Source organism: Rattus rattus, chromosome 2 (assembly GCF_011064425.1).
Source record: "Rattus rattus isolate New Zealand chromosome 2, Rrattus_CSIRO_v1, whole genome shotgun sequence".
NCBI classification, from domain to species: domain Eukaryota; kingdom Metazoa; phylum Chordata; class Mammalia; order Rodentia; family Muridae; genus Rattus; species Rattus rattus.
Genome location: NC_046155.1, coordinates 35,280,654 through 35,299,344, shown reverse-complemented (window position 1 = coordinate 35,299,344; position 18,691 = coordinate 35,280,654). Strand labels below are relative to the sequence as shown.

The 18,691-nt window shown below is 46.3% G+C and overlaps 1 protein-coding gene across 1 annotated transcript in view; it reads left to right on the top strand.

The window, feature by feature from the left end:
- The first annotated feature begins 3,654 nt into the window (after positions 1-3,654).
- Positions 3,655-18,691, top strand: part of LOC116893063 (1-phosphatidylinositol 4,5-bisphosphate phosphodiesterase epsilon-1-like) — a 34,911-nt gene continuing 19,874 nt past the window's right edge. The window contains exon 1 of the mRNA XM_032895023.1: positions 3,655-3,875. The gene's annotated coding sequence lies outside the window, so the exon portion shown is untranslated. The remainder of the gene's footprint in view (positions 3,876-18,691) is intronic.

Below are 18,691 nucleotides of genomic sequence, written 5' to 3'. Positions count from 1 at the left end.
TGAGGAGGGAGAAAGGGAGAGGGGGACAGAATGAGAAAGGGAGATGAGTTGTTCCTTCTTTTCTAAACCGCCGCTCAACTCGGATTGCATGTCTGCAAACCAGGAAGAGGTAGGCAGAATGTACAGGCAGAGGAGGGCGTTTGCACCTTCCGCTATGCTGCATCTGCACTGACAGATCCGTTCCCGCCAGAATGTCCTCACGGAAGGTGCGAGCTTTGCCGAGTGCTCTGTGCACTGCCCTCATCCCGACACCCGGAGTAAACACACCGAGGAGGAAACAATACATGCAAAAACTATTATTTAAATAAACATCAACCAAGCAGAAGCCTGGAGGGAGCCCCAGGATTGATCCATGAGTGAAGACATACGAGATTGTCACAGCGGTGAGCACTGCATGGTTGCTATTGCCTCGTGATTACTATCTGGGAGGAGTGGTTGAGAGCAGGCTGTGCTTAAGATGGTAAATATTAATGACAGGGTTGCTAGGAATGCTAGCCAAAGTGACATGCAGGCATTCATGAAGGAGTTTCTTGTTCATTAATCTTAAAACAAACAAACAAACAAACAAACAAACAGAAACACACACACACACACACACACACACACACACACACACCCCAACCCAGTTGGGGCCTTTTATCTTCTATTTAAATAATTCCTTGGGCATGCATTAGTTCCTCTTCAGTGTTGACTGAAATACTATTGTTTCCTAATTCCTTTATTTTATCAAATGCAGAAACACTGAAGAATGGGATTGGTTGTAAATCAGGTTCCAGTTGGGAAAAAAAAACCAGCGAAGAAACTGGACCTGTTTGACTGCATCAGACCTCACGAGTGAGTGAGGCCACTCTGGGATGCCTGGTTCGGGCTCTCTGCATGTCTAATCTCTCTAGCCTACTTGCAGACTGGGAAGGTCTGTCTGTCATCTACACAGTGAGTGACTCACAGGGGGGAGGACATGGCGCCTCATAAAGCAAGGTCGTACCTTCTTCAGTCCTTTCGCAGCCTCCCAGGGTCTCAGATGTCGGTAGACACACTGCCCCCAGCTGCTTAACATAAATCACTGTAGTAGTCTGTACTGACCACTCAACCCCCCAGCTTCAGGATTTGTTTAAGAGCAGGTTAGCCCATGGCTGGCTTGTTGAATGTGACGGAGCGCCCATCTTTTTTTTAATCGTTGTATGCATAGTAGCATAGTAGAGGGTGTAGGGTATCTTGCTGGGAAATGATTTTTTTTACAACCTAAATTGGTAATCTTAAGGACTCCCACTTAAGTCCATTTCCATTAAGTGGTCTTTTTTGGTAACAATTCCAAAAAAAAAAAAAAAAAGATGTCCCGCTTTCTTCTTCAGTCTCCCACACCGATGCTCTAGTGTAGATACAATTTCCATGGTGCCCTTCCTGGAAGCTGTTGTTGTTTACTCGGCAGAATGGTCCTCTATACCGAGACGGGGACTTGCTTCTCTGAACTGAATTTTCCATGGAAGTTGTCCAGCGCTTCTCCGGCGCTTTATCTGCAGATAATGGCTGGCAGCAACCCACAGCGCAGAGGTTATATGCCGCGCTTCTGAAAAAGCCTTGAATGGAGCCATTGTGCCCCTGAGATGGCCTGCATGTTTGACTGAACAGAGAGCAGGGTAAAAAAAAAAAAAAAAAAAAAAAAAAAGGCACCTTGTATGCAAGTGTTGGCGAGGTTGCGGAGTGAATTAAAATCTCCAGAAAGTCTGGGCAGCGCTGTTCAGAGGGAGCAGTGAACCCTCTGGAAGTCCTGTTAGCTCAGACATTCCAATGCGGTGAGGCAGCCTCCGGGGCTAGGCTCCTTCCAGTGGCATTTACGGAGGGAGTGAGCAGGGAACATTGATCTGGATACTCTCTTTGCAAAGAGTTGGGAAAGGCACCCTTCGTATCGGGGCGGAGCCTGCAGGCCACCATACTTGGGTGGTCATCAGCTTTCTACGTATGGGACCTACGTTTGTCTTCGATCTCAACAGTGCACTGGCTCTGCCTTTATGGCCACCAGCTTTGCAGCAATTTGATTCCCAGATCAGATTTTAAAAAAAGAACAACCGACCCCAAGTTTGGGGGTACCAGGTGATGATGATATCTGGATGGCTAGATCCACTAAATGAACTACACAAATCCCAGGGGAATGCCATATGTTAAATAAAAGCCCGATCCTACCAGGAAGGTACTTGTTGACCTCTCCACTTACTTGCCCAAGTCTACGGTTGGGGTAAATGACCATTTATTTATTGGTGATCTAAAACTAAAAACCTGACACTTAACGAACAAAAAATCTCCCCCAAAGCCTTCTGCTAAGCCCTTCCTGAACCAGCTTTAGTGGGAAGCAGAAACATTAGTTTTCATTAAAACCCTAGTGGTGAGAAAACAGCAAAACAGTGTAAGGATAGGGCTGGCAGAGTTTTCTTATGGGCAGAATTCTTTGGCTGTCTTGTGCATTCTTGCTCCAGTCTCTCCTGTGCTAGAGGCTCCAAGGAGGGGAGATCTCATTTAAGAAGCCACCTAAACCCAGCAAGAGCAGACAGAGCCTGTGGGAGACCGCCATGATCTACTCCACAGGTAGAGTTCAGGGAGGATGGGAGCTGGACGCACCCTGTTGTATGGCTCATACTGGCTAGGGCATGGCGGCCTTCTCACAAGATGGTTAGTATGGAGATACTGAAGATTTCTGCATTAATTAAAGTTGTGGAGGAGAAAAACTATGGCTGTGGTGTGGAGGGTTGATTTGGTCCAAGGAAAATGCAGACTTGAGACGTGGGCCGGAAAGAATTGGTTCTGGTTGACTGTGGGAGAGGGTATCAGGGCTACGGGTATCTGTAAGACCGCCAGGTAAAAAGGAGAAGGCACAGGTTTGGGCAAACGGGAGGAGGTTTGATTTTTCTCCAGGTCTCTGGCTCTCCTAACTGCAGACAGGGCATAAAACTTTTGCCAGTAGCCAAGGACGCTCTAGGCAAAGCCGGCAGTTTCTAGCAGCTGTGAAAATCTCCAGATTTGCTTCGGAAAAACCAAACAGGCACGGTTGGTTTTGTAAGAGATCACAGGCATGAGTAGTCACACACAGCAAAAGAAGTGTCTTGGGCACGATGATAGATAGCATCCTACAAGTACTCGCGAAATGAATGGAAGAATGCCAGTGGTGGGAGTCTCTGTTGCTGACACCTACTAGAGTAACTTTGTTAAAGTCACTTAGTAACCTCGGGCCTCAGTTTCCCGGTCTGTCACCCAGGGATGGTCAGCAGGAGGGGAGGCAGTGAGAGAGGACCTCTTGCACCCGAGGTGTGCAGAATTCCCGCTCTCTCGGAGCAAGGTGATCTGTCGCAGCTGGAGACGGTTCCCTCCTGGACCTGACACCGACTGGCTCTTGGGCTCCTTGGCCCGGGTGGCTGGCGGGGGTCGCCCGGACTGCTAGGGTGGGGAGGCAGGGTGGTGGGGGCGGGCCCCATCCAGCCCAGTCGGGGGCGGGCCAGGCACTAGCCGCTCCCCTGGTCGCCGGGCGGCCCGCGGTGGCGCTCGCGGCCTCTCACCCCGCGGGCGAGTTCTGGGAAAGCCCGGCCCAGGGCGGGGGGCCTGCGCCACCCCGCCCGCTCGGCTCCGGGCAGCGCGCACTGCTGGTCGAGGGACGCAGGGCTGCGCCCGGAGCGCGGGCTGGCGGCGGGGGCGGCCGGCTGGAGCAGTGGACGGCGGCTGCGCGCCCCGCTGTGCTCTGACCCGCTTCTGTTCGCTCCTGGGAATCGGCTGTGCGGCTGACACTCCGTAACTGGGACTCTCCACGGCTCTGGGGACGCACGCGCGTGGACCAGGTCCCCAGGGACGCGGCACTCCGGTCCCGCCGCACGTCTGGCTGGAGATCTAAGGTGAGCCTGCGACTCTGTCGCTTGGTCCCTGAGGACCGCAGATCCGGAGAGCTGGGCTGGGTGCTCTCCGGGTTGGAGTCGCTCCCGGGCGGCAGCCTGAGTTCGTGTACCTGGTGGCCCAGCCAGCGGCTCCCGCCTCCCAGGGGACAGCCCGGGCAGTCATCCCTTGGGGAATGCGAGGCTGGAGGTCACCCGGTTACCCTGGCCTCGGCTCACCATTTCATGCTGTGTGTGTGTGGTGTGGAAGTGGCCCAGCACAAAGCAAAGTAGAAGTCCCTTTCTCAGCAACGCATTTCAAGGAAAGTTCTCAGACATTGTTTCCGGAGAGATTTATCTGCGGAATCCTAGGAAATACAGCACTGGACCTGTTTCACTCTGACTGGTGATTTCGAGAACGGCTATGCTTTTTCTCTAAAGTCTTTCTAAATAACACAGATTCACAATTCTTTGGCCATGGCCCGTGTTACATGCACAGGGTAAATATGTTCCCCCCCCCCTTACATTTAAGTCATGGCACATTTGGTTCAATTGACTAAATCAATTTGTATAGGGAATATTCATTATTCAATAATTCAGTGCATTAAAAAAAATAAGCTCTTGAGTAACTAGAGTCGACTTCGCCGAAAACTTTTTTGTACGAAGTTCAGAATTTCATCAGCATTAGTGGGTTTTCTTAACTCTTTTGTAGACGCCCCCTGTAGGGGCAGGGTGATGCTAAGGGCACAGAATAGCACAGCTAAAGTCAGGAACGTGAACCCAGAAGCAATAGTTAAAAGCCAGTCTTGGGAAGGGGTGGCAGGTGGTTCTCTGGATGTCAGTACAGCTTCCTGGTTGTCAGTGCAGGAGGAGCTCACCATCCCTCCTCAGTTACTATACAGAACTGTGGTTTTTCTGAACCATGCTTGACAATATGCTCTAGAACAAAGGTTCTCAACCTGTGGTTCACGACCAGAGGGATCTTTTCATAGGGATGCCTAATACCATCAGAAAGCACAGAGCTTTACCACACAATCCACAACAGTAGCAAAATTACAGTTATGGATTAGCAACAAAATTAATTTTATGGTTGGGAGTCATCCCGGCATGAGGAACTGCATTGAATTAAAGGGTTGCGGCATTAGGAAGGTTGAAAACCACTGCCGTAGAATATGTTTTCTTCTTCCTCGTTGATTTCGACCAGCCTCCCCAGTGACGGTTCTAGATGCTAAACAGTGTTCGCTCTCCAATTTGTTGGCCCAGCCTGAAACTGCCAGCATCCTCCCTCTGCTTTGATTACCGTAGCCTCTTACTTACCCCAATGGGTCTGTGCGATTTATGCAGATAGGACATTTTCCTCACCCATGGTATTTGCTGAGACTGGCCCGATCCCTACACCTTGAAGGCTCTGTAGAAATAATCGTGCGCAGGCATTAAACGCTAAGACTCTGGTTTGTACAAAGTAAAGCTCTCTTTTAGAGGAATTAATGTAACCACGAGGATTTAGGGAAACATTCACCACCTGTACATCCTTCACTCACAGCCCCCAGGAGAAATTTGCTTTCTGCTTAGGAGTGCCTCCTGGTCACCTCTGGCTCCAGACCAGGTAAAAGGTGAGGTTAAGCTGTAGGCACATTCTTCTCCGCTCCTTCTAGCAAGACAAGCTCCTGGATGTGTTCCAGTTTGACCTTCGAATAAAAAGTTTGTACTTAAACCGGTGGGGCGAAGCTAGAGTCTGACGAAGGTGGTCAGTCTTCTTTTCTTTTTCGCAGTCACAAGTTTCTTTGATCTTTCATCGTATACTGGGTGGCTCTTGTTTGTTTGTCACAAACTTTGAAATGGACAAAGGAAGATTGAAAGGGACTGGGCACAGGGGGAGGTTTTGTAAGTAGAGGGGACATTTTCACAAAGCATGGCTGTTCTGTAGGGTGTGTGTGTGTGTGTGTGTGTGTGTGTGTGTGTGTGTGTGTGTGTGTGTGTGTGTTGGCAGCCCCTGCCTTTCACAAGCAGCCTGCACAGGACAACTGCTTCCATGTTTCTATCCCGGCTCTAACACTTTCCTTGGGAGCTACTTGACAAGTGATGGAAGATGTGGATGGGTCATAGAAGAGCGTGTAGCTTCATGAGCCTTGGGCGGAGAAGATGGGAGCTCTGGATTGATGGGATGGGAAACGGAAAAAGAGGAAGGACACATCAAAGCCTACCAGCTGTGGGGTCTGGCAAGGAAGTTAAGGCCTTTCCTTATCCCCTGGGCTTCCTGGATGAAGAACTCAGCCTTCTTAATTCAATATTAATTCAGTTGGGTTATGGCTTAAGTAGGTTTTCATAGGCCAGATTGGGAGCTTTGCTCTCCATGGCTGTATTGTCAATATGGTAGCCACTAGGCCCAGATGGTTGCGTTTAAATGAGTTAAAATAAATGAAGTTAACCGCATCTAAGTGCTTGGATACTACATGTGGCTACCCAGAGCACTGCCATCATCTCGGAAATGCCTGTCCTGGAGAATTGTTTCCTCGGAGTTAATCTCCAAAGGGAACTGATTTGCAAATGAAATTTAACTGTAAAGTTAAAGTTTCCCATTTATAATCCCCTGTCTGTGTCGACGGAAACAACACTGGACAGTGTGCCAAGCGCTTCACCTGTTAGCTTACCTCATTCTTACGACGTAGGGCAGAAGTGCTAGAGACCTGACCCCTTACCTGCATCCTTCCACGGACTAATGTTTGGCAACAAAACTTGGTCCAGCCTCACGCGACCTTGCAATAGTCTCTCCTTCCCTTAGCTAGTAACAACTTCAGAAATAATGGACAATGGGGCTATGTAATATTGGGCATATATTCGCCTATGTCAGTGGGTCTCAGCCCCTTTGGAAAAACCCTGCCTCCCAAAATATTTACATTACTATTTATAACAGTAGCAGGATTATAGTTATGAAGTAGCAACAAAAATAATTTTACAGTTGGGGGGGTCACCACAACCTGAAGATCTGAATTAAAGGGTGGCAGCATTAGGAAGGCCGAGAACCACTGTGGACACCATCAAAAGGACTTCTACATGGTGGCTAGTTTCTCAGTTTCTAATGAGGAGCACGGACCCCTATTATTAAGTCCATTCTGAAGATGGGAAAATAGAGGTAACAGAAGATGAATGTGTATTGAGTCACAGCCTAGACGCAATCAAAGCAGGCTGTCTCCAGAATCCATTCCCTTGACCTCTGTGCTGTCGTGCACCTGACTTTGAGCTCATGATCCATACGTGTGACTGGGTGAAGCTTAATATCGTTAATTCCGCTCACTGGGGAGTTTCAGATAAGGCTGTAGTTAACTTGTTCGGTGGGTGAGGTTCAAAAGCCTTGACTACTCAAGCCCACCCCTTCGGGCGTGCATAGCAATCATGTGGTTTGCCCCTTCTCTCTGTCTGTTCTTGAATTGTAGCCATTGGCTATACGGGAACTGAAAAGAAGAGAGGTCATTTATTGCAGATAGCAGAAACCTCACCGGACTGTGTTTAATCCTGTGGTACTTGGGGGGTTTGCGTGTCCATAACTGTCGTGGTGGAGGGCATGGCTTAGTCTTCGTGTAAAGCAAGCTCCATGATGACAGGACCATTTTGGTTGGCCCACCAGGGTTCCCAGGCTTTTCAGCCTGTTTCACAGGGTCCAGAACCACCTGGCTCAATAGGAAATCTCTCCAGGAATTCATATGAATTCTTTCTTTAAGGTCAGATGGAGGGGCGGGGTGATTCTAGCTAGAGATAGGAATGAACTCCTTATACCTCCGTATGCCACTGAAATCTCAGTTCTAGGTGGTTTCGTTTTGACTTTTTGGTAGGCATATCCTTTCTTCTGCTTATGAGGATAAGTTCCCAGTGCTCTGCTCTCTGTGCATTTCTCGTTCCCAGGACTCAGCAGGACTCCATCTTTAGCCGGGGGAACACGAGTACCTCTTGAAGTCCCCTGGTATTCTTTTCATCTTCTTCCTACCAGTTATCATGGCTGAGAGGATCTGGTCAGACACCCCTTTGATCACAGGCAGGGACTTCGGACTCAGGCATACTTGGTTACTTAAATCTTGCTGCCAGCCAGTCCTACAACCCTGGCCAAACAGTTGTTTTGTAAGGTGATAAAAATACTTTCTCAGGGTTGCCCTGAGGAAATGATTCACCCAAAGCACTTTGCAGAGGGCCTCACATTTACTATCTAGCAAGTTAGCTGCGAGCATTATGCTTCCTTGGCTGTGAAAGTCTGTAGACCCGAGGTTTGGCAGGTCTACGTGGGAGGTCAAGGACGCTCTAGGGTGAGTCTCTGGAACCTGTGGATATGCCACTTTACACGACCAAGTGGACCCTGCAGATGTGTTTAAAGTAAGACGTGATTCTGGATTTCTGTGAGGGTTGAGTCCAATCACAGAACCCCTATAAAAGGAAGATGGAGGGCCACTATTTGTAGAAAGAGGTGTTTTGCGTAATGTAAAAAGAGGTCAAGGGTGCAGTCAGGGAACAGGTAAAATACTGTCGAAGCTTGTGTGGGGCTTGGAGTTTGATCCCAGTCTGAAGGGTGGAGAAAAGGCAAGAAAACGAATTCTTCCCTAGAACCTGCTGAAGGAACCAGCCTTGAAGCCAGCCCATCAGAGACTTCCGACCTCCGGGGCTTTACAGTGATAACTGCATTATTTAAACAGTCAACGTGTAGTCATTTATCACAGCAGCCTAGGAACCAGAATGCAACGCAGAAGATAAAATGGAACAGACAGAAATAGGAGGCACGAAGCGGTTAAGTGTCTTGCCCAGGGTCCCACAGCAGATCGCAGGTACCGCTGTGTAGTGGGACCAAGTCTCCTGGTGCACTTCATGGGAGCCCATGGTTCCCAAAGCAGGCACTTCTGCCGAGCCTAGGCCTTCCCTTGTGAATGTCGTGCCTCTGTGTGTGAGGGAGAGGCAGTGTTTGATTTCGTGAGAAGGGCCATGAAGCTGTTTTTTTTTTTTTTGTTTTCCCTTCAGACACTGATTTTTGAAGCCCTGTTAAGTTCTTGTCATTCTTCTGTCACTGTGCTTGACAGCTGCAGCCTGAGGAACAGGCTGGGTGAGTAGAGGCATGCACCCCTTCTCCTACCTCTGTCCTGCCGAACCTTCCCCCTCACCACAGGCCCTGGCGCCCCTGCAGCCTCTGCTGGCCCACCTCTGCCTGTTTACTGGATTTGCCTATCCGGACTCTCCCTCCAGCCCGGAATTCCACCTCCCTTGGCCCCTCTGCTCCTTAGACTGGAGCTGTTTAGTCAGGGTGGGGACCAGGGTCTCTTAGGAGTATTTTTGTCTTTTCTTTTGATTTTGTGGGTGATTGTTGGTGTTATGCCAAGCTTCTTTTGACTCTAATTCTGGGAGATAATTGTCTGGACCAGGGTTGTTGTTATTGTTGTTTGTCTATTTTAACAGTGTCCCAGGAGTGTTTGGAACCTCAGTCTGGTGAGGGAGATACTGGCTGTGGGGACCTCAACCTTTCTTTCATTCTGTGTATCTTGTGTGGCCCTTGGTTTACTTGCTTTACAAGTTGGGCTCTGCCTTATATTTTGCATGAAAGGAGAAATGTGTGTGTGTGTGTGTGTGTGTGTGTGTGTGTGTGTGACACAGAGAGAGAGAGAGAGAGAGAGTTTGTATCCTAAGTAAAGATACAGTATGTTTGATTTTTTTTTAAAAAAAGATTTATTGTATGTATGTGAGTACACTGTAGCTGTCTTCAGACACACCAGAAGAGGGCATCAGACCCCATTACAGATGGTTGTGAGCCACCATGTGGTTGCTGGGAATTGAACTCAGGACTTCTGGAAGAGCCGTTGGTGTTCTTAGCCACTAAGCCATCTCTCCAGCCCGATGTGTCTGGTCTTTAATCCTGAGATTTAGATGTGAAAGAAATGTAATTCTTGTTTTTTTCCTTATTCCACTTTATACATTTGGGTTCTAGAAGCAAGTTGCTTGGACAGGAAATTTATATCCTGGCTCCACTGCTAATACTTGGGGTGTCCTCTTTCAAAACATGTGGCTGACATGCCCGCATGCACACGGTGGAGAGTGATACTTAAGACACAGGTTGTGAAATCGAATGGGATAATTCACGTAAAGTATTGAGAACACCACCCAAAATAAAGTAAGAATTCAGCACTTATCAGCTAGCGTGTGCCTTTGTAGACCCAGTAGTATGGCAGGAAAAGAATTTAACTTTTTCTCTTCACAGCAGTGATACTGGGCTATTCCTAGGGGCTCTGTAGCTGGACCTACCTGAGGTCTCTGAGATCTCATGGTCTTCTGCCCAGAGGCATGGCGGCCGTTCTTTGTAGAGGTTGCAGGCCTTTCTCCGAACCCCTCCAGCCAGCCCGTTGGGGTATGCAGTATAGGATGATGTTTTCAACCTCCCCCTCCTCCAGCTTCTGCCTTAAATTTGGAATATGATATAAACTCTGCCCTCTAGCTTTAAGGTGCAAAGGCTTACAAGTGTCCTTCCCCCGCCCCCCTGCAACCCCTGATGGCGGTATCCCTTCATCGAGGTCAGGAGCACCAGGGTAAGAGTCAAGTTTGTGGGGAAAGAAAACAGAGTAGCCAGTCTTCACGGGGGCTAAGAGAGAGGCTGACCTGTTAGTGTCACTCAGTTCATTATCAGTGTGCCTAAGATCGCCCGCTCTGCTCGGGGCAAGACTGCCGTGTCCATAACCTCCGCCACCCACCACTCACAGAAACCGTGAAAGGCCTCTTTTAGAGGGGCTGTCTGTGAGTGCGCCCACATCCACGAGTCAGCTGGCAACTGTGTATTTTTGTTTCTTGGAAGGAGCAGCTAGCTACATGGTAATATTTAAACAGTGTGGGTCCTTTATTCAGAATTAAAAGAGGCAGCAGCAAGATGGGACTCTGACTTCATTGTAAGTTTAAACTATATAATATTACTGAGTATGGAAAATCCAGGGAGTGGAAAGAAAATCATTTGGGGGAAAAAAACACACATGTGACCCCAGTGCACGCTCTACACGCCTGGGATTAAAATATCATATAACGTGCTTTAATTTGGGTATCACCAGAGTTGCTTCAAACACTGTCGATTCTAAAGAAAGTGTCCATTCATTTGCTGTTCTGCAAAACAAGAAAGACTTCATCGTTGAACATCTTTTCACCAGGGAAATGCTTTCGGGAAGTCCTGCAGGGTTCCCGCCAGCCTCTTTGTCAATCTCTGGGAGGTGGATAATATTCACGGAAGTTAAAGACTCTTGGCATGTAATTTTGTCTCCACTTCTTCACCCACAAAGGCAGGATGAATTCAGATGTCGGGGCAGAGCCCGGGTTCTTTGTTAGCCACTGGGGTCTGAGCTGATCCTCTGCTCAGCAGGCTGGGTTGGTTCCTGAATGCCTGGTTTACAGGGCTTGAGATTTTTCTTCCAGTTGTGGCTTGGAAATGATTTGAAAATTCACAGTGGCAGAGATTAGTAAAACTAGAAGTAGTTGGAACAGAAATCTGCTCCATTGTGTTTTGAATCTCAGGGCTGAGGAGACAGCTTAGGGACAAGGTGCTACAACTAGTATGCACGAGGCCCTGGGTTCGAGTCCTGGTACCATGATAGACAGGGTGTTTAAGTCAGTGTGAAGAAGACAAGAGCTTCCAGAATCTGCATGGAATGCTTGCTGCATAGGTGCAAGAAGCTTTCCAGTGATGCATTTCTGGAGGTTCACGCAGCAGCAGCAGCAGCAGCAGCAGCAGCAGCAGCAGCAGCAGCAGCAGCAGCAGCAGCATGGCATTCTTGTGTGTTCTCCAGCGACACCTCTTGGATCTCTGTTTTCTGACCGCCCAGAGCTGACTGAGAATGCCCAGGATTCTCCACTGTTCGAGTCACAGGACAACTGGCAACAGTGAAGACTGTTCATATCCCAGATGGGCAAACCCAGATCAAATTAGTTACAGGGGACAAGGGAGTGTGCTTATTTCTAGACGCGCTGTGCGCTTCTAAAGAGCTATCCTCCTTATTTTTGAGACAGGGTCTCTTACTGATCCTGAAGCTCACGGAATCAGCTAGGCTGGCTGACCAGCCAATGGCAGGGATCTGCTTGTCTCTCTCTTCCCAGCTCTGGGATAACATGCACATGACACATCTCTAGTTTTGTTCTCCCTTTTTCTCCCTCCCTCCCTCCCTCCCTCCCTCCCTCCCTCCCTCTCGGAGAGTGAGCCAGGGCCTTGCATATGTTCTTCCCTCACTTTCCCCTCACAATTATTATTATTATTATTATTTTCCATTTTAGTATTTATCTTCCTAAGTAGCCCAGGCTGCCCCATACTCCTGGGCTTAAACAATCCTCCTGCGCAGCATTTCAGACTATGAGGTGCACACCACCATGCTTAGCTTGTAATACCCTCTTTAGCGTACAGAGTCCTAGTGGTAAAATTAACAGTTTAAAAGGTACTTTAAAAGAGGCTCTCAGTAGATGTCATCAAATGTGCTTCCCCCATCTGTCACCACCAAACACAGGACTCATGCCTGTTGTTCTAGGTGCTCAAGGGCTCATGGGAGGAAGGCTGCTCAAACCCAGGAGTTTGCAGCCAACCTGGACAACGATGCCGAGATCCCCATATCAAAAAAGAAATAGAAAAGGTATCAATTGCAGCTCTGTTCCTACTGTATAACTGTGGCCTTTCCAAGTGATGTTTCGGCAAAAGATTCCAGTTTGTGGGATTCTCTCGTATTTTTAACCCTTGTCAAAACTTGGCACTTCATAATTTCGAAAGTGCACCTCGCTAGTAGTGATGGAGGACGTTTTTTCTATCCTATTACCAGTTTGCTTTTCTTAATCACTTAATTAATTGACTTAATAAAATTGCCTTAATTACTTAATGGTGCTCTTTGCTCTTTGTCTTTGGTCCTCTTTCTGTTTCTTTCCCTCCCTCAGTCTTTCCCTACCCTGGCCGTGTTTTTAGTGGGTATATTTCTGGGTTTCTCATTTCCAAAAAGCATTCTTTTTGATTATTGAATATCTTAAGTTTAAAGCTGGCAAACCTGGGAAATAGAAGTACAATAAAGAAAAGAATTGAAAAGACACCTATAATTCTACACTAACATTACTGACGTTCAGCGTATGACTTTCTTTAGTGCTTCTTTTTCTCGTTGGGCTAATGCCGCTGCATGCCGTGGTGTACGTCTTTACTTTATCATCATCCATCAGTATCACACAGATCACATTCACCCCGCTGGTGTGGCCCTATGGGCAAATACTAATGTATGGATACAAAGCTGGATTATGACTCAGGGAGATGACATCTTTCTTACTTATACTTTTGAAATGTATTAGTAGTTTTCAACTCTAATTTTTATTTTTCTTTAGTTTTGAGATTTTCACGAAGGGGATCAATGAAATTTGATGTTCTTCTTCATTTTCCTTTTCTAAGTCCTTCTACATTCCCAACATGTCTATCCACATCCCCAACGCGTCCTTATGCACCCCCACATCCCTATATGCATATATACAGGTATATATGTCCCTGTATATACCCAACATATCCCTCTACAAACTTTATGCCTTCTCAAAATAGGTTAGTATCTTTTATTTAATCAACTTAATTTTGTAGTGACTGGCTTCAGTCTTGTAGGTAAAGAATTGTCATCCCCACATTATTATTTCTTTTTAATAGAGATTTCAGTGTATCAGTATCTGAGGGCGAAAACAATGGGCCTCTTTGTGTTAGTCCTGAGCTTAAGGAAAATGTCTTTTATATTTACTAATCAGAATGACATTGGCTTTTGGCTTAAAATAGTTTAAAACTCCTTGAGAAAGTAGTATCATATTCCAGATTTTTTTAAGTGAAAGCTTATTGAATTTAATCAAATGCCTTCGGATGACTTATCCATTTATACACTTGGCCTACTTCTGTGTTCTCTCTTGTTAACAAATGCTCAGCTATGTAGTTAAGGCTGTTTATCACCATCTCGTTGATGCACTATGTCTCCAATACAGAGATATTAATCTAGAGCCTGTTTAGGTTTTCCTTTGGAGTTAAATAAAAATAGCTCTAATAGAGCCATGCTCACTACAGGTCAGGATTAAAATTAGCACAGGGCTCCTGAGTGTGCATAGATTGAATTCCAGGAGATCCCTGGTGCTTTGCTGAAACTGTGGCAGCTTCAGATGTGCTAGTGAGCTGGGGCCTCTGCTTCTGAGGGAAGGAGGTGGGAGCCTGAGGCTCCCACTGTGGCTTGGTTCACTGGGGCTTGTAGGGCTCTTTTTTTTTTTTTTTTTAGAAGTTTTGGCTAAGCAAGGGTAATCTCTAAATTTGCCTTCCTGTGAGATGAAAATGTAGATCTGAGAAAAGACCCTAACACTTGGCTGCTCCCTGAGTCCTTCTAAATGCTCTGAGTATAACCTGTAAGGAGTGGGCTGGTCGCCCCTTCTCTCTGCCACCTTCTCATCTTCACATGCTCTTGCCATGTATATGACACTTTTTAAAAATAAGGATACCAACCAAGCTCCCTCCTTTTCCTCTTCCTCTTCCTCCTTCCCCCTCCTTCTTGTCTTATACTTCTCCCCTTCATCCTCTTCCTCCTCCTCCTCTTCCTTTCCCTCCTCCTTTTTTTGAGTCTGGGGGTTTCTCAAATGTGACTGTTCTGGAACTCACTTTGTTGACCAGGCTGGCCTTGAACTCAGAGATCCACCTGCCTCTACCTCCTGTGTGCTAGCACTAAAAGCATGAGCCACCACTGCCTGGCTTCTAGTTCTTATTTTTAAAAACTAGAATGAGGAAATATTCTCATCCATTCCATACTTATGTATTCATTGGTCATTTTGAGTCCCTACTCTGTGTCAAGTACTAGATGGGCTATAGATGAGTAAGACCCTCACGCCTGTTGCCCTCAAAGCTGACCTGAGTCAGTTGAAAATGCTAGAGAAGACATGGCAATTTCTTATGAAATTTCTTTCTCTTTCTCAGGATTTCAGATATGTTTTGCTTATGGAAAGAGAGAATTGTAAATTTTCTAAGAGTTTTATTTTCTGTATGTGAGTACACTGTAGCTGTCTTCAGACACACCAGAAGAGGGCATTGGATCCCATTACAGATGGTTGCGAGCCATCATGTGGTTGCTGGGAATTGAACTCAGGACCTCTGGAAGAGCAGTCAGTGCTCTTAACTGCTGAGCCATCTCTCCAGCCCAAGTTGATAATGTTTTTCCAAAGGGGCTTGACTGAATCTCTGTGACTGGAGTCATGGGAAAGACATTTCTGTTACCACTTCCTTTTGTAAAGCACTTTGATTCTAAGTTTTCCCTTCTGTAGACGTTTCTTTTCAGTCTGAAGGATTATGAAGGTAATGGCTGCTGGAACTGAACAGCTTCTTCCAATGCATAAAAGGTAAACTGTGCAAGGAGAGGGCACTGCTCACCTTGTGACCAGTTCTCTTTAGCACAGAGGCTCAAGGGACAGCTTGGGAGAACGCCCAGGTTTTCAGATGCTATGGTATGAGGAAGTCATGCAGGTTCGTGTGGAGTAACTAGTTCTCATAAACACTTCATTACTGAAGTATTATTGCTTTCTGACTCCTTGCGATAGAGTACTGTCATGGTTTGGATGGCCCCCGTGAGTTCATATATTTGAATGTTTATTCACTAGGGAGTGGAACTATTTGAAAAGATTAGAAGGATTAGGAAGTGTAGCCTTGTTGGTGGGAGTATGTCATTGGGAGTAGACTTTGAGGTTTTAAAAGCCCACACCACCAGGCCCAGGGTGTCTGTCTGTCTGTCTGTCTGTCTGTCTGTCTCTCTCTCTGATCAAAATGCAGCCCTCAGCTCCAGTGCCAGGATTGCTGCCATGTCCCACCATGATGACAATGGACTAAGCTTCTGAACCTAAATGCTTTCTTTTATATGAGTTTCCTTGGCTATGGTGTCTCTTCACAGCAACAGAACAGCGACTAAGACAAGAATTTTGACCGTTTCTGAAATGAGGATGTTTTTGGAATGTATAGTTCTATATCTAGGAGTTGCCTTCAGTCCCCTTACACTCCAGGTAGGGAATCAGGGTACAAATAGCTGAAAATTCCAATGTCTAGTCCGAACATCTTAGTTAGAGCTTGGTGTTAAATGGCCTGAGGATAGAACGGGATCTCTGTCCTGGGGTTTTCTGATGCAGAACATGGGGTGGAGAGGAGGCTGCCTCTGACTTGATGAAATGGTCATCTGCCTGTGGGATAGATAAGTGGACCAGTTCTTGGAAGGTCTGGGAGTATTAGTTGGCCATATGGGAAGGGTAGCTTTTCTTTTTCACTCTCCAAATGTATCAGCGTTCCTCACCTTCTCGAGCTGAGATTTACCTTATGTGATGATTCCAAAGCCATCTGCAGCCCCTGCCTCCTTCCTGGGCTCCAGAGCTGCCAATCAAGCTGCGCTCGAGGCATCTCTCTTGCATCCGAAATTGAACTCTATCTTTTCCCAGAGCCGTCTCTCCTGTATTCTCTCTCCTCTGTAGGAACCGTTGCCTTTACCAACTTGATTATTGAAGCTGGACCTTCACTCCCACTAAGACCTTAGTAAAACACTGAGATTCCCCTGCCTGGGATCTCTCACCACACCCCACTGCTTTCCATCTTGACTCTTGTCTTTTTCTATCGACTAGGTACTCAGTAAAGATAGGCTGGGCTCTTGTTGCATGTTCATCTCTGTTTTCTCCAGCACTCGCCCCAGACAGAGCCGGAAACAAAGGTCCTCAATAAATGCTCTCTTAGTTGTGCAAGTGGAGAGGCCTGCCTATTCTACCTCCGACCTAAATATCTCTTAAGCCAGGCAGGCCTAGATCAGATCCAGCTCTGCCGTTTACTGACCCTGTGAAACTATTTAAAAATGTATTTCGAGATTTCGAGATAATAACCAGTTTACAAATCAAGATAGTTTTAATTGCTATGCATCCCCCGATGATTCAGTAGAATGAGTGTAATATCCAGCACTCAAGGTTGTATTGAGACTGAGTGAAATACAGTGCGTGAAATTTACTGTAGCGTTTAATGCAATATGGTTTATTGTTATAAGGTAAGAACACCTTGGGGTATGGAAATCCATCAGTACAGCTCAGGGCATATGTGCTTGATCTTGGAGAAGACAGGGATTTGTGAAAGGTCCAGCTATATGGTATGAAAAACAAAACAACAAAACAAAACCTCCCGAAACCATGGGTTCTGAAGTTGTAAGATTGGTTTATATAAAAACCTAACCGCTTAGTAGCCCCGAGACTTTTCTAAACTTGCACAGTTGTTTTCAACCTCTGTCTCAAAATAGCTAAACCTGGGGTAGCGTTACCTCTTGCTATGGCTTGTTGTAAGGTAGAAACTGGGATCTGTGTTAGGTATTTTTCTGTTGCTAAGATAGAATCCCCTGACAAAAAGCAACTTTGAGTAGGAAGGGGTCATTAGCTTATGGTCTCCAGGGGATGCGGTCTGTGGTGGGAAAGTCAGTGACAGCCAGAGCAGGAGCTAGCCTGGCAACCAGGAAGGAGAGAGAGCCTCATCCAGGTTCGGGAAACAGAGAGAGAGCAGGACATGAGCCAGGCTCTAAAACCACAAAGCCCACCCTCACGGAAGGACGTCCTTCAGCAAGGGTCTACCTTAAAGGTTCTGCAGTCTACCCAAACAGCATGAGAACCTGCAGGGAACCGAGCGTTCAAATGCTCAGCCTGTGGAAGACATTTCTCTTGTAACCACCATAGCATCGAACCATATTATTATGGCTACTATTTTTATTTTGTAGTTTTCTTTATTCTAGTGAAATGCTTCCAGGTTGCCTGTATCCAGAGTCTTGTTCTTGGCCCACTGTACCATTTTTATCAAATACTTGGGCGAGGCATAAATCTGATTTCCCGAATGTGTCTTAAGCTGAGAGATAGCTAGTAAATAAGGTAGAATGATCTCCGTAGGCTGGAACTCTGGTCTTTTGTCCAGTAAGATATTTAGTTAGTGTGCTGAATCAGCCTAGAACAAGGAGACCACTTGAAGGTAGTTCGTTTTGCCCGTGGCTTCTTAAACTGTGAGTCATGACCTCACATGGGGTCACATAACTGAGATTAGGAATAACAAAAAAGTTGGCCACAATAAAAGGTTGCTGAACACTCCACCACAACAATTTAATTCAAAGTCAAATTAATAATCAATCTAAGGTGTTTCTGGCAACTCTCACTGTGTCGCATTGCATAACCTACCTCACCATAGTCTTAGGCCTACACACACAGTACTTGTACATCGCACAGGATACCACCAATCAACTCTATCAGCTCAGGTATAGCTCAAAACTTTATAGATCACAAGGTTTTTACTGCATATATATATATGTGTATATATATATATATATTTGTGTGTGAGTCTGTGTGTGCATGAGTGTATGCATCCATGTGTTAGTGTATGTGTGCATGTGTGTGACTATGTATGTATGTGAGTATGTATATATGCTAATGTGTATATATGTTAGTATGTGTGTGTATATGTTAATGTGTGCATGTGTGAGTGTGTGCATGGATATGCTCGTGTGTGAGAGTGTGTGTGTGTATGAGTGTGTGTGCAAGTGTGTGTAGCACAATTCTCAGCATTAACAGCTATAAAAGCAAAGCACCAGTTAACTCTGCAAAGTGTTGAAGATGCTCTGTGCCCTGCGATATCCAATTCTTGGCTAATGTTGAATTCTTTGTGTAAAAATAAATATGAACACCCATCTCATTAGTAGGCAAATTTGGTTTCACCTTCACTAAACGGTAAAATCGAATGTGTACCAGAGATTATTTTGCATACCTGTTTGATAAGTATACCGGCTTGATATACATATATACCTTCGATCATGTGAAATTTT